Genomic DNA, 16,307 nt, shown 5'->3' on the forward strand with positions numbered 1-16,307 from the left:
CCTGGAACACAAAACATTATCATGGGGCCTCTGTGACATCAAGAGTGAACCCTACAGTATTCATTCACTTAAGTTGATGACAATCGACCCTATCAGACCCCTTTTAAATAACTGTTTCATTACATTCTCTCAACTACTGAAATTCACAAATAATGTAACCTCCCACTCACCCCTATTTTTAAACTCAATACTCTTAAAAATAGAGAACACTGGTAAAAAGGAATAATTTATAATAAAATAATATATGTTGAAGTATGCTATGGGCATGACTAACAGGAAGGCACAATTTGAGAACAAAATGATTGTGACAGAGACAAATGTAGATTGGGACAGGTGGGCGGGCAACAAAAATGCCAAGAGTGATATTCTTGGGAAGTGCTTTTCTGACATCAAGGCTATTGTTGGTAAAGTTTCGAACCAAACAAAGTACAATCTCTTGCTTTTAAAATGTTGAAAGGGCGTTTACTGAAAAAATTCTGTTAGAGCTTGACAAAAGTAATTTATATGTCCAAATAAAATGGGATTGGATTTCATACCCAGGAAATTATAAGCAATGCTTTCAGAGTCCAATCTGGTGTGACTTTGAAAGATTACACAGGATACATGACATTTCTTGGCCATGATGCCTGTGCTGGGCATGACAGAACAGCTAGCATTCTTGGTCCCTCTTAGTAAATGCCATCAGCGTCACTACCAATAACTGTGGTGATCAAAAGCACTGCTTTGAGGGTCCCATACTTCTCCATTGGGAGCGGTTCCACTGCTGTTCCAGAGGCTCTGAACCGAATAGGACTCATTTGAGGGTCCCACAAGGCAGATGTGCCCTGTGCTACAGCACAGTCATCACATGGCCTGCCATAGCTGAAAAATCCAGGAAAGGGGGTTATATAGATGAGTAGGGACAAGTATAGAGTAGTTTGGAGGGAAGATTGAGTTCCAAGTGGGGCACTGAGTTGGAGCTTGAGAGGGGAAGTCAGTGTATGAGTCAGATTCAGGACCTGGGTCAACGTCTGGTGACCACCAACCTAGAAATAACTGTAGCTTTAGGGCAACGTGAATACCCAGGTAATTAGACCTTGAATGTCCCCCAAAGGCCATGTATTAATGTCCTTGTCATGAGCTTGTGGTATGACTGAGAGGTAGATGAAACATTAGCGGGTAGGGCCTAGCAGAAAGAAGTTCAATCACCCTTCCTCCTTTCACTTCCTGATCTCCAAAATGTGAGTACATCTCTACTGCCACGCACATGAGGTGCTGCACCATCTAGGGACCGTGTACTTAAACCATGAGCACAAATAACCCTTTTCTGTCTATATAACGATTCTCTCGGGTGTTTTGTCCCAGCGAGGGAAAGGTGACTGACCTATCCTAAGAACCCAGATGGGCAAGAGAAGAATTAAAGATTCATAGGAGCCTAAAAGCATCGGTTTTCTTCCTGGAACTAGAGCTTGGGAATGTACCTTCAAGTTCCTCATAACAGTTCCATTAAAAAAAAATGACTCAAAGTCAGGCATGAATCCAAGCTGTCTCACGTTGCAGCCGAGAACAAAAGCAGCAGAGACCAACAGCCTCAGTCCATCAGCAACAAGCCTGAGCCTGGATGGGGGATGTCTACAGAGCAACATCCTAGTGTCTTACATTATTTTGACACGGCTAATCAAGTCATCATTCCAACAAAAGTATGCATTAGAACCAGACTGGAATTTTACTAGCAGCATCTATCACCCGCCCACACACCAGTTATCTCTTAGTTTCCTCTGGGTGGACACAAAACAGCTGTTTGGAACTCAGATTTGAGGCCCATTTCCAACAGCAGGGGGATGGAGGTGTGGCTATAAATTCAGGCGATGTTTATACTGAATCCCACAATTCAGCAGAGTGCGTCCCTCCTTCTGAGTTCTGCTTGGAGTTCTGACTGAGCTCAGCCCTACAATCTGTGCATTGTGACTCAGAAGCCAAACAGCACTCACACAAACCCAATATTCCCTACAGACCATCTGAATGGGAGAAGACCTCGCCTCTTGTCATTCTGTTCTCAAACTCCCATCGAAAACAACTATCTAACCGCGGCTCGCTTTTAAAATAACTTGATCTTTTTGTTCCAAAAGGTTTAGTGGGCTTCTTTGTGCATACAGAGAGCTCCTGGAAATGATTCTTTTTAAAGCTCTTATTTCAGTTATGACTCTCTCGGAGCTCTTATTGCTCCGTCTGGTCCACGCCCATTCTGGTGGAGGGTCGTGTACAGTGGGGAACTGTGGAAAGAACAAGCCTATCTTTGATAGCCCTTGATGGGATGTATCAGCAAGATCGAATTTTTAAAAAGAAAAGCATTTGGTACAAGAAGAAAAGATTTTCCATTTCAGCATGCAAAAAAGGATAAGAAATAAAAAGACATTACCTACCATTACGAAGCAATCAAAGCAATCATTTTTTTTTTCTTTCAGAAGCTCAGATTCCATCCTTGGAATTGCACACCACAGTTCCAAGACATTTTGTGCCCTCTCTACTTCCACATCTCACTCATCTCCCGTCTTTGAATATATAGCATTCTTCAAGCAAAGCTCTGCTCCTGCCGCTAAAGCACCCGCCTGAGGCAAACAAAGAGCCTCCCACCTCTCAGCGGCTCCCACTTTGCCACTGACCAAGCACCTGATCCCTTGTGGTTCAAAGTCTGGGGAGCTGGTGGGGATGACTCTAGACAAAATACTTACCTAAAAAGCAAGGTGATCTACAGACACGTGCTACTAAACTATGCTGTGTTCTTTTCTATGTGAATGTGTCTTTTGGATTTTTCTCCCTGTATGTATCTCAATTTAATCAAGATCATTTCCATGCTTGGGAATCCTTGATGGGTCCCCTATTGTCCCCAAAGTCAAGTCCAACTTTATGAACATAGGATTCAAGATGTTCAATTATGTGTACCCAGCAAGCCTTTCTGATAAGTCTACTCCACCTCTCAAGGTGAGGAAACCTGTGTTAAGAACCCCCAAGATAGGGCTGTAGAGATGGCTCAGTGGTTAAGACCACTGGCTGCTCTACCAGAGGACCCCCAGCATCCCCATAGCAGCTCACAACTGTAACTGCAGTTCTAGGGATTCTAATACCTTCACACCAATGCACATAAAATAAGCTGTGTCTTCTTCTTCTTCTTCTTCTTCTTCTTCTTCTTCTTCTTCTTCTTCTTCTTCTTCTTCTTCTTCTTCTTCTTCTTCTTCCTTGTCCTCCCCCTCCTCCTTTTCTTCTTTCTTCCTTACTCCTCTTTCTTTTATTCCTTCCTCCCCTTTCTTCCTTCTTCCTCCTTCTTCTTCGAGACAGGGTATCCTTATGTAAGCCTGACTGGCTTGGAACTCACTATGCAGAGACTAGCCCTCGAACTCAGAGATCCATCTGCCTCTGCCACCCCCATACTGGGATTATAGGTGTGTGCCACACACTTGGCTCTCTGCCAGGTTTCTCAAACTTCTTTGTGCCTTGGTATCAACAGTAGAAGGATAATTGTAAGCATTTTGACGGATCCAATGGGATGGACAGGGGTAGATTCTAGCACTCGGGAGTCAAAGAATTCTGAGTGTTACAGCTTGGATAGAAAGGTATTCTGGCTCTCTGGAGCCAAGGAATACCACAAGTCACAGTAAGCACAACAGTTTACAGCCTTGCTTCAGGGAAAGGCTTCCTTAGTGTATCAGCTCTGCTCCCTGTGTTCCCGAGAAAGTGTTGACAAAAGTGTTTCAGCCTTGCTCTGCTCTGCTCCACCCAGGGTCATCTCTGCTCTGGTGAAAGAAGGTCTCATACAAACCTCATTCAAGAGATTTATTGGGAGAGAAGGATCCAGGAGCGTGGCAGAGGACAGCCGGGCAGCCCGGGCAGCCACAAGCTGACCAGACACAGGGTTTATATAGAGCTTCTCAGGGGGCGGAGTTTTTCAGGGTGGAGATTGGTCAGATTTCAATCCCTGAGCTTAGGATGGCTAGATTTCCTGCTCAGGGATTGGCTAGTTTATGCACAGGGTTAGGGTCAGATTTGGCTCTGGTTTCAGGACCAAAGTGTGTTTCTTTCACTGGCCCTTTTTAACTTTTGGCTCTAATTTTAGGGGCAGGGTTTTTTTTCTTTCACTGGCTCTGATTTCAGGGACAAAGTGTATTTCTTTGGCATTGGTTTCAGGGTCAGGGTGCATATCTTTCGTTCTGGTTTCAGGGCCAAAGTGTGTTTCTTTTGCTCTGCTCAGGGTGTGTTTCTTTGGCTGGACCCTTTTTCCTACAATAATAACAGTAATACTATAAGTTGAGGGAATCACCTAAATGCCACAAATTGAGAATAGACTAGATAACAGCCAAGAGCTGCCCGCCTCTGTGCTTACCATACCAATGCCTTGGCTTGGATGTTTCCAACATCCTCGGGCCTTTCTCAGTTACTAACTATGAAATGATCTGGCTTTATCTCAGTCCTCCTTTTTTTTAAGTCCTCATCAAATTCTTCCTCTTTTTTTTTCTTTTTCAAGACAGGGTTTCTCTGTATTGTTTTGGAGGCTGTCCTGGAACTCACTCTGTAGACCACGCTGACTCTGCCTCCCGAGTGCTGGGATTAAAGGCGTGGTACCATGGGCTGGAGAGGTGGCTCAGCCATTAAAGGCTAGGCTCACAACCAAATTCTTCCTCTTGCACAAGCCTCCCTGGGCTTCTCAACTCCAATCTTCTCTTCTGATTGCCTGTTGTCCTCATGACCTTTTCTTGTAACTGTGCAAATAATCATTTGTTACATCATAGAACTTCTTGTATCCCTGTTCTGTGGTGATCATCATGGATGCAGTTTCTCCTGGCCTTCCCTGATAAGCGTGTAGGTTCTCTGAAGGCTTGTTTTTGTCACATTGCCTTTCCAGTGATAGCTCTCTAGAAATGTATACTTCCTCATTGACTTGATTCACGGATTGAAGGCACGTGCCTTTGGAGTGGCAAGCTAATGGTGTGGTGAAGGAATTTGCTGATTGCTTCTGGGGGTTATAATGTCTTTGGACAAGAAGTCCAATCTCTCTCTACACCTATGGGGCACATCGCCCCCTCCAGGAAGAAGACCTGCCAGAACTGATTCTTGCCAGGATGAGGTCAGGAACTGGTTTTTAACACCTAAAAGTGCTCTTAGCTGGCAGAGAAGAAGGGACAGTCCCCAGGGCTGACTGCAACACAAAGAGGGGATCGCAAACAGAACTGCTTCAAAAAGAAGTGCTATGCATTCAAGCATTCCTTCCTTGGCTGTTCAGGCTTGCCCGAGTTGGCAACCTTAGGCATCTAAGACCAGGGTCAAGTAAGAAATATGGTGTGCCTTAGGGCTTCTGCATTTTAGTACAAACTTTTTCACTACCTTGCAGGGTAGCTGTGGCTGTGTATCCTCACCTGTAGTTCCCTCAACCTATCCATGAAGGTGTTGAAGCAACACGAATCTTCTGTTCTTGCTGATTCCAGTGTTCTGTGACCCTTGGATTCTCCTCATAGTAGACTTATGAGCCTCAACAAAAGCAGGAGACAGGGATCTCCCAAGGGACCTCCCCAGACTGGCTCAGATTCTTCTGAGCAGTGGGATGTAATTGCATCACCAGTCAAAGGAGCTCAATTGAGTCATCCCCTGGGGGGATAGGATGGGATCATTTCGTTAGGAGTGGTCCTACTTACCATTATCTTGGAATCTTTTTCCTTCTCCACCCATCTGGGAGAGTAAGCACTTGGGAAATATGATGGAGGGAGGGCAGGGCAGAAATGAGCTAAAGACTTGTCTTAGAGCCATCTCTACTTACTGGGTCAATTGTCCTTGTATCTAAATGGCCACTGGTGTCCTCTCCTTTCAGTTCCTGTGAAAGAACTAATGTCATAGCTGTTAATGACAGTAGAGGCCAGGGAAGAGTGGTGCCAGGCATGTGTCAGTGGTTCGAGAAGACTTTCATGTCTTGGACTCAGCCTCATTTATGCATTCAGCTGGCTCCCTTCCCCTCCCACTGCCAGATGGTCACCTAGATGTCCTGGGCAGTCTAGTTCATATGTTCCTGCCTTCTCTTTTCTCCGCTACCATTTTGAAACTCACAGTTGCCCCTCTTGTTAGTTCCTTTCTATTCCCCCAACCAATGCAGTAGGCCTGACTTCTGCAGTAGGCTCTTAGACTAGGAACTTGAAAAGCCATTAGAACCACCTGAGACCTGAGGTCTATGCAAGGCAGATCCGGATCCTTTCCTGACAGGATTCAGCCCTCCCAGAGACTGCCAGCTTCCAAGTCCCATTCTCCACCCATGGGTCAGGCGAGGTAAGTGTGGGTCTGTTTCCAGTCTGCTTTCCAGTGCCCTGACCAGAACCACTGGAGATGTGGGGACTGCACAGCGGATCCCAGCCCGATGGGATTCAGCCCGCCCAGAGACTGCCAGCAGCGTAGTCCCTGTCTCCACCCATGTAGGCCTGATTACAGCCCGCTTTCCAGTGATCTGCACACAACTAGCCAAGGAAAGGGTACTGTACACTGCAGCCCCCATCCAGGCAGGAGCCAGACCACCCAGAGACTGCCAGAGTCCAAGTCCCATTCTCCACCCATGGGACAGGCGAGGGTCCAGCCTACCCAGAGATTGCCAAGGTCCTGATAGTAGGAAGGCCTCCATCCACACAAAAGGAAAGCCACCAGGGTATTGGACCTGCTCCCACCCACTGGAAATGAACCGAGGTCACATACCCACCAGGAGAGGAAAAGACTCCTTCTGCACCCACAGGAAGGAGACAATATAAAAACACACCCACCAACAGAAAAACCAATATGACACCGCCAGAAACTAGAGAATCTACACCCCCAAGACCTGAGCAGCCCAATGCAGTTGAAGCAGATGAGAAAGACCTTAAAAACAACTTCATGAAAATGATAGAGGCCCTCAAAGAGGATATGAGAAAATCCCTTAAAGAAATGGAAGAAAAAAGCAAACCAAAAAATTCAAAAAATGCAAGAAATGGAGGAAAAAACAATCCAAAAAATGCAAGAAATGCAAAAGATGAACCAAAAAATCCAACAAATGCAAGAAAGAGAGCAAAAGACAAAGCAAAAATTGCAAGAAACAATTCAAACAGTGCCAGGGTTGAAAGCTGAAATAGAGATAATAAAAAAAAAACACAGTCTGAAGGAATTCTGGAAATAGAAAAGCTGGGCAAACGGTCAGGTACTACAGATGCAAGCATAACCAACAAAATACAAGAGATGGAAGACAAAATCTCAGGTGTTGAAAATACAGTAGGGGAAATAGATTCATTGACCAAAGAAAATCTTAAGTTCAACAAATCCCTAACACAAAATATCCAGGAAATATGTGACACTGTGAAAAGACCAACCTAAGAATAATAGGTGAAGAAAACCACCTCAAAGGGGCAGAAAACATATTCACTAAAATCATAGAAGAAAACTTTCCCAACTTAAAGAAAGACGTGCCAATCAAAGTACAAGAAGCCTACAGAACACCAAATAGAGCGGACCACAAAAGGAAGTCCTCACCACATAATGGCAAAAACCCCAAACATACAGAATAAAGAAAGAACATTAAGAGCAGCAAAGGAAAAAGGCCAAGTAACATACAAAGGCAAACCTGGCAGAATCATACCTGACTTCTCCATGGAAACTCTGAAAGCCAGAAGGTCCTGGACAGATAATCTACCAGCACTAAGAGACCACAGATGCCAGCCCAGACTGCTATGCCCAGTAAAGTTTTCAATCACTGTAGATGGAGAAAACAAGATATTCCACGACAAAACCAGATTTAAACAATATGTATCCACTAACTCAGCCCTACAGAAAGCTCTGGAAGGAAAAATCCAACCCAAGGGAGATAACTACAACCAGAAAATCATAGGCAATAGATAATCCCACCTTACCAACAGCCAAAAGAAAAAGAGGTGGAAATCCACATATAATTTCATCACAATCAAACATTCCAAAACAAACAAGAATGAGCAATCAATGGTCATTAATATCCCTCAATATTAATGGTCTTAACTCACCCATAAAAAGACACAGGCTAACAGAATGGATTCAAAGACAGAACCCAAGAAACACACCTCAGCCTCAAAGACAGACATTACCTCAGAGTTAAGTTGGGAAAAGATTTTCCAATCAAATGGACACAAGAATCAAGCAGTAGTAGCAATCCTAATATCTAACAAGTTAGATTTTAAAATGAAATCAATTTCATACTCATGATAGGAGAAATCCAAAATGAAGTTTCAATTCTGAACATCTATGCCCCAAATACAAAGGCATCCACATTCATAAAATAAACATTACTAAAATTCAAATCACATATAAAGCCTCAAACACTTAATAGTGGGAGACTTCAACAACCCACTCTTACCACTAAGACAGGTCTACCAGACATAAACTTAACAAAGAAGCAAAGGAACTAATAGAAGTTATGACCCAACTTGGATTAACAGATATCTATACATCATTTCATCCAAATAAAAAAGAATACACCTTCTTCTCAGCGCTAAATGGAACCTTCTCAAAAATAGACCACATACTGGGCAACATATCAAACCTCAACAGGTACAAAAAAAATTGTAATAACTCCATGCCCCTAATCAGACCACCATACGTTAAAATTAGAATTCAACAGCAACACAAATTGAAGAAACCCTACAAACTCATGGAAATTCAATAATGCACAATTGCAACATTCCTGGGTGAAAGAAGAAATAAAAAAAGAAATTAAAGACTTCCTAGGATTCAATGAGAATGAAGACACAACATACCCAAACTTTATGGGACACTTTGAAAGCAGTGCTACGAGGGAAGTTCATAGCACTAAGTAAGTGCCCACATTAAGAAACTAGAGAATAGTTACACTATAGAATTAACAGCATAACTGAAATTTCTAGAACACAAGGAAGCAAACTCACCAGGACGAGTAGACGCCAGGAAATAATCAAACTGAGGACTGAAATAAATAAAGCCAAAACTAGGAAAACAATACAAAAAATCAATGTAACGAAGAGTTAGGTCTTTGAGAAAATCAACAAGATAGACAAACCTTTATCCAAACTTACCAAATGGCAGAGTGTGAACATGCAAATTAACAAAATCAGAAATGAAAATGGGGACATAACAATAGACACGAGGAGATCCAGAGAATCATCAGGTCATACTTTGAAGACCTGTACTCCACAAAATTTGAAAATCTAAACAAAATGGACAATTTTCTGGATAGATATCACTTGCCAAAATTAAATCAAGAACAGATAAGCAATTTAAATAGATCTATAACACCTAAGGAAATAGAAGCAGTCATCAAAAGTCTCCCAACCAAAAAAAGCCCAGGTCCAGATGGCCTAAGTGCAGAATTCTACCAGAAATTCAAAGAACAACTTATACCCATTCTTCTCAAAGTATTCCACGCAATAAAAGCAGAAGGGTCTTTACCAAACTCTTTCTACGAGGCTTCAATAACCTTGATACCCAAGCCACACAAAGACACAACTAAGAAAGAAAACTTCAGACCAATATCCCTCATGAACACTGATGCAAAAATACTCAATAAAATACTGGCAAATTGGTTACAAGAACACATCAGAAAATTCATCCACCATGACCAAGTAGGCTTCATCCCAGGGATGCAGGGATGGTTCAACATACGAAAATCCATCAATGTAATCCACCATATAAACAAGCTGAGAAACAAAAATCACATGATCATCTCACTAGATGCTGAAAAAGCCTTTGACAAAATCTGACACCCCTTCATGATAAAGGTCTTAGAGAGATCCAGGATAACAGAAACTTACCTTAACATAATAAAAGCTACATACAGCAAACCAACAGCCAACATCAAACTAAATGGACAGAAACTCAACATAATTCCTCTAAAATCAGGAACAAGACAAGGCTGTCCACTCCCCATACCTCTTCAATATTGTACTTGAAGTTCTAGCTAGAGCAATACAACAACAAAAAGAGATCAAGGTGATACAAATTGGAAAGGAAGAGGTCAAACTTTCACTATATGCAGATGATATGATACTTTACATAAGTGACCCAAAAAAACTCTACCAGGGAACTCCTGCAGCTGATAAATACCTTCAGCAAAGTGGCAGGATACAAGATCAATTCAAGAAAATCAGTAGCTCTACTATATACAGACGATAAAAGGGCTGAGAAAGAAATCAGAGAAACATCGCCCTTTACAATAGCCACAAACAACATAAAATACCTTGGGGTAATGCTAACCAAACAAGTGAAAGACCTGTATCACAAGAACTTTGAGTCTTTAAAAAAAGAAATTAAAGAAGACACTAGAAAATGGAAAGATCTCCCATGCTCTTGAATAGGTAGGATCAACATGGTAAAAATTACAGTTTTACTGAAAGCAATATACAGATTTAACTCAATCCCCCATTAAAATCCCAGCACAATTCTTCACAGACCTTGAAAGAACAATTCTCAACTTTATATGGAAAAACAAAAGACCCAGGATAGCCAAAATAACCCTGTTCAACAAGGCAACATCCGGAGGCATCACCATCCCTGACTTCAAGCTGTATTACAGAGCTATAGTCCTGAAAACAGCTTGGTATTGACACAAAAATAGACAAATAGACCAATGGAATTGAACTGAACACCCTTAAATTGACCCATACATGTATGAGCACCTGATTTTTGACCAAGAAGCTAAAAATATGGAAAAAAGAAAGCATCTTCAACAAGTGGTGCTGGCATAACTGGAGGCTGACATGTAGAAGACTGCAGATAGATCCATGTCTTGTACCATGCATAAAACTTAAATCCAAATTGATCAAAGGCCTCAACATAAAATCCAGCCACACTGAACCTGCTAGAAGAGAAAGTGGGAGGTACCCATGAACTAATTGGCATAGGAGACCGCTTCCTGAACATAACACCAGTTGTACAGACACTGAGATCAACAATTAATAAATGGGACCTCCTGAAACTGAGATGCTTCTGTAAGGCTAAGGACACAGTCAGAAAGACAAAAAGGCAACCCACAGATTGGGAAAATATATTCACTAACCCCACATCTGATAGAGGACTGATCTCCAAAACTGAATGTGGGTGTCAGTGAGGAGGCCTAGGTAATCTATGGGGCCTTGGGTAGTATTTATCCCTGGAGTACAAATAGACTTTGAGTGCCCATCCCACAATGGGGGATGCTCTCTCAGCCTGGACTCTTGAAGGAAGGCATAGACCCTACCCTGGAGGACATGACAGACTCTGGAGATCCACCGTGGAGGAACTCACTCTACCTAGGGATCGAAGTAGGGATTGGGTGGGGGACTCGGGGGCCTTGTGGGGAGAGATGGGGAGGAGGGGAGAGAGAGGGAGCTGGTATTGACGTGTGAAACAAACTTGTTTCTACCTTTAAAAAAAAGGAAAAAATGAAAAAGAAAAGCCATTGTCTGTTTGTGCCCAGGAGCTCATGTAGTACCTGCAAATGCAGGCTGAGGTGGAGGAGGACATTGCTTCTGCCGTTTCCTGTTGCTCATGCTTGCCACCAAAGGAAACCATCAGTACTGTGTTCTGGGGACTGAGAATAGTGTGGCAGACATGCATAGATAATGATGCCAATCAGGGTAGAACAAGGGGCAAACATGAAAATGTCTGCGCTGACGATCTGCGTGCTTCACATGCCTGCTTTGCTGTCCTACGCCCCCGCATTGCAACAGCCCTGCGAGGCACTCGACTCTGATCTGTGCTAGAGTGGATGGGGAGGAAGACAAAACCCATGACATGAACCTCCAGGGAGCTGAGTCAGAATAACACACACACATTTGCAAATATTCACCAGGGCAGCAAAGAAGGATTTTACCCTAGGATCCATGGAGCATTTGTATGAAAGCAAATTAGATTTTTTTTTCCCCTGGAGGATCCATAATTATCTTACTTCAAAGTCACAGAGGACCCCTATCCTCAGAGTGCATGAAGAGCTAAGCTCTTGTTACAAGATCCTGACAGGGACTGGATTTCCACTTGCTATCTATGTGATAACAAATTGCCCAACCGCTCTAACCTATGTAGGGTGCAGAGCAAGCCCTGAGAGAGTGACTGTCTTGAGAGCATGTGTATCTTTTCACGGGCATGGCCTGTCAAGGACTCCAAGACCAATTGACCCATGGGAAATTGGCAAAGCAGTTTGGGCCGGACTCAAGAGAAATGACAGAGCTTTTTCTTTTCCAGAGACAGGTCTGAGTATTTATGAATGATTGATCCGTGTGTGCAAAGACTACCAACTGCAGCTTCTTCCTCCTGGGCGTTTACTGCTTGTATATACAGACCTCCTACAGAGACCGGCCAATCCCTCCCCTTGTGCAAAACTACTAAATACACTGAGGTTGTCAGCCATGGTAGCTGTATGTTAGAATCCCCAAGCCCAGCTTTGTTCTTGTGTGTTGGTCCTTCATTCTGTCGCTGTCCCTAGTCAGTGCTCCAGGACCCAATCTGTGTGGGTCATAGCTCTAAACTTTGCGTTCTTTGTCTCCAACAATAAGGGAATAATTTCTGTTACGCTTATCTTGTAGGTGGTTATGACTTTTTTTTATAAGATGTAGTAACCCAGCTTAGTGGTTCAGGCTTGTAATCCCAGATAATTAGTGGACAGAGGCGTGAGGATAACAAGTTCAAAGCCTGCCAGTATTACAAAGTTAGTACAAGGTCAACCAGGGTAGCTTAAGGAGACCGTGTTTCAAAATAAAAACATTTTCAGAGGCAGTGTTTCTCAACGTGTCAATCATGACTCCTTTGGGGGTCAAATAATCTTTTCACGTGGGTCACCTGAGATCATCAAAAACGCAGATATTTACATTACGATTCATAACAGTAGCAAAACCATAATTGTGAAGTAGCAACAAAAATAATCTTATGGTTGGGGGTCAACGCAACATGAGGAACTGTACTAAAGGGTCACATCATTAGGAAGGTTGAGAACCACTACTTTAAAGATCTGAGTGAAGGCAGAAAGGGCTCACAAGCCCCTACCCCTAGCTGAGGAGTTATTACAGTTAATACTTGTTGGAGGCGGGAGACAGTTTTCTTTAAGGGTGGAGCCCCTGGTAGGTATACCATTCCTCCAGTGGATAGCCCAACACCTATGAGTATATCCACAGCATGAATTGGGCATGAAGTTAAGAGAGGGCCAAAGGTAGATTTGGAAAGAGTTGGAGAAGGAGTGTGTGGGGGGGGTGAATGAGATTAAAATACATTGTAAGTGTGTATGTAATTGGCAAAAAATTAATAAAAATATATTTTAAAAGTATGAGGCTACAGTCCAGTGATGGAATGTTTGCTTGTGTGTGAGAAGCCCTGTTTAAACCCCTAATACCTCAAATAAAACAAAACAAAGCCAAAAAATCAAAATAAAACAAAATTCCTTAAAGCACAATATTAATATTTGTGCTTATTGGTTTATTTGGTTTTTTGTTTTTGGTTCTGCCAACTTAACACAAACTAGGGCCATCTGGGAAGGGTTAGGACCTCAGCTGAGAAAATGCCTCCCTCAGATTGGCCTGTAGACAAGTCTGTGGGGCATTCCACCACGGGTGTTGTTACTCCTGAGCAAGTGATCTTGGTTTTTTTGAGAAAACAACTGAGGAGCTGAAGAGATGGTTCCGAGGTTAAGAACACTCTTAAAAGCTGTTCTTTGAGAGGACCTAGGTTCAAGTCTCAGCACCCATGGGGCAGCTAACAACCATCTCTAATTCCAGGTCCAGGGAATCTGATGCTGTCTTCCAGTTTCTGTAATTACTGCATAGTCATGGTGTCCAGACTGTGCAGGCAAAAGACTCATACATATGAAATTAAAAAATGTTAAAAAAAAAAAGAAAGGAAGAAAGAAAGAAAGGAAGGAAGGAAGCAGGCTAAATAAGCCATGGAAAGCAACTCAACAGCCAACATTCCTCTATGATCTCTCCTTCAGTTCCTGCCTCCAGATTCCTACCTTGAGTTCCTGCCCTGACTTCCCTTCAGGATAGACTATAAACTATAAGCAGTAACAAATAAACCCTTTTCTCCCCTGTTACTTTTGGTCTTGGTGTTTATCATAGCAGTAGAAACCTAACAGGACAATGTTTGGAAATCAAAACACAAGGCTAGAAAGAATGACAAAATGTAGGGCTTATCAAAACCCTAGAGATGTCTAATATTTTCCACTCACATACAATGAAATCAAGACTGGGAAGGTGTCCAGGAACAGGCAGCTAATCTGGGACAGAGCCAAGACCAGAGAGAGGGCCTTTTCTGAGCTATGTGCCAGGTTGTAGGAAAGACAGCCTAAGCGTGCAGCCGGTCCCCTGACTCTGCGAGCCCTTTGTAGCAGCAGGCAGGCCTCTCGCTTCCTCAGCCTCAGAGACAATACTTTCTGGCTGAGTTCACAGTTATCTACCTCCTCACTCTGCTCTGTTGCAGCTTCATTTCTGTTCCTTCCTTCCAGCCGATGACTCCTGTGGAAATGGTTCCCATTTGTGGTTACAGCAATACCACATAATTGATGACCCCATAGGAGAGACCCAGAGATGAGCTGGGAGTAGCCTGTGTGGAATCCTGAGTCTCGGTAGTCAGTCTAACACTGGAAATTATTCTTGTAAGCAAAAGATAGGTAGGTACAAGCTTGTAGAACAAGCGATACAGAGGTGGCTCAGAGAGCATCTCTTGGGAGCTGTTGGGGGGTGGGCGAGCGGGGACATGTCCTTCCGTCCTTCCTCTGCCTGTCTATCTACAGCCATTGCCTTATGAGTTCGTTTGCTTGCCAGTATGGAAAGAATCCTGGGAGTTCAGCTCATCCGGGTCATGCCCCGCCCCCCTTGAGATGTGACCTGCAGTGTTTCAGAACATGAAGATTCCCTGTTCTTTAGTAAGTGCCCCCAGAGTGCCCAGCCACCCTCTGTGACCGGCAGCATTAACCGTGGAAGGTGGTCTCATGGTTGACCTCCCCCCTTGGCAGTTTCTGATTAGTTCCGCTGGTTCCTACTGATTACAGGAGGGAGTAGTGCCTCCTCAGGGTTTGCACTTTGAAGTCCCTGTTAAATGTTTGACCAGAATGAACCGCCTTACCCTATACTTACTCAGACCCAATAATTTTAGAAACACATTTTATCCACTTGCCTGCTTGATTGCATCTTTCTCCCACTGTTCTACAATATCTGCTACTTGACTGCAGTAACCCTGTCTCCACCGAGCCCCTTCCCCATCTCTATTCTAGAGACCTGCCTCTCTTCTCTACCTAAGAAACATTTCCATTTTTTAATCCACCGACATTTCAATAGCCATACACGCACAAACTGTTTAATTTAGGAGCAGTGTCTGTAGGAAGGAACGCTTTGTTAGTTTCCGGAGTGATGCAAGGCTGAATTTAGAAGTCACTATAACTTTGTTGTTGTTATTCTAGAAGTCAGAGAGGTTATGGATTGTACTGCAGAGGCAGCCTGCCTGATGATGCTAGCATTTTGCAGCATTGGGTTTTTATTTGTTTGTTTTTATAGCATTTTTTATCACCCTTCGTAGACAGTGTGTGTGTGTGTGTGTGTGTGTGTGTGTGAGAGAGAGAGAGAGAGAGAGAGAGAGAGAGAGAGAGAGAGAGAGAGAGAGAGATGGAAGCAGTTTCTCCAAGACAGACCTCCCTTTCTACATGGCCAAGGCCCAGAAAAGGCTAAGGAAGTGTTAATACTGGGTTGAGTCACATGACCTGTAACCCTCTACTTCCTACCTCCTTCTTAGGCTTAGCCCCATTAGCTTCTGGGACCAGGAAATGAGAACAGCCACCAAGTACTGAGCAAAGCAAGGATGTTCTAGATAGTATCTCAGCTGCAGTCCTTGGCTCCTGGAGAAAGCTGACATGCCTAAACCACAGAGTATTGTCCCCCACCCAATCTAAGTAGTTTCTTCCACCCAGACTCATATGCCTATTATTGGAATGGGAGGTAAAATTCAGGAAGCTGTGTCACTCATAACATCACAGCACCAGCATTTGAGAAATCACCCCTCAACACTGCCTCTTCAGCTCCAGGCAAAGTAGCTTTCCTCATGGGTTGGAGGTGCCAGTTGATTGTCATACAGTTTCCTGGCATGTTACAAACATGATTAGTCAAGTTTCTGGATTCCCTAGGGCCAAAAGCCCAGAAAGAGAATGTAATCTTTATTTCCCTCAAGAATGTATACATACATACACATGTGCAAATTCGAGTTTGGAAAGAAAGACAATAAAGGCTGTTTGCAAGAGAAAGTATCAGTAAATAAAGAAATGTACTTGCCCTGGAGCCTGGTGGCATGCCCTTAGTCCTAGCGCTTAAAAGACGGTA

This window comes from Mesocricetus auratus, unplaced genomic scaffold (genome assembly GCF_017639785.1).
Source record: "Mesocricetus auratus isolate SY011 unplaced genomic scaffold, BCM_Maur_2.0 Super-Scaffold_100008, whole genome shotgun sequence".
Classification (NCBI taxonomy): Eukaryota; Metazoa; Chordata; class Mammalia; order Rodentia; family Cricetidae; genus Mesocricetus; species Mesocricetus auratus.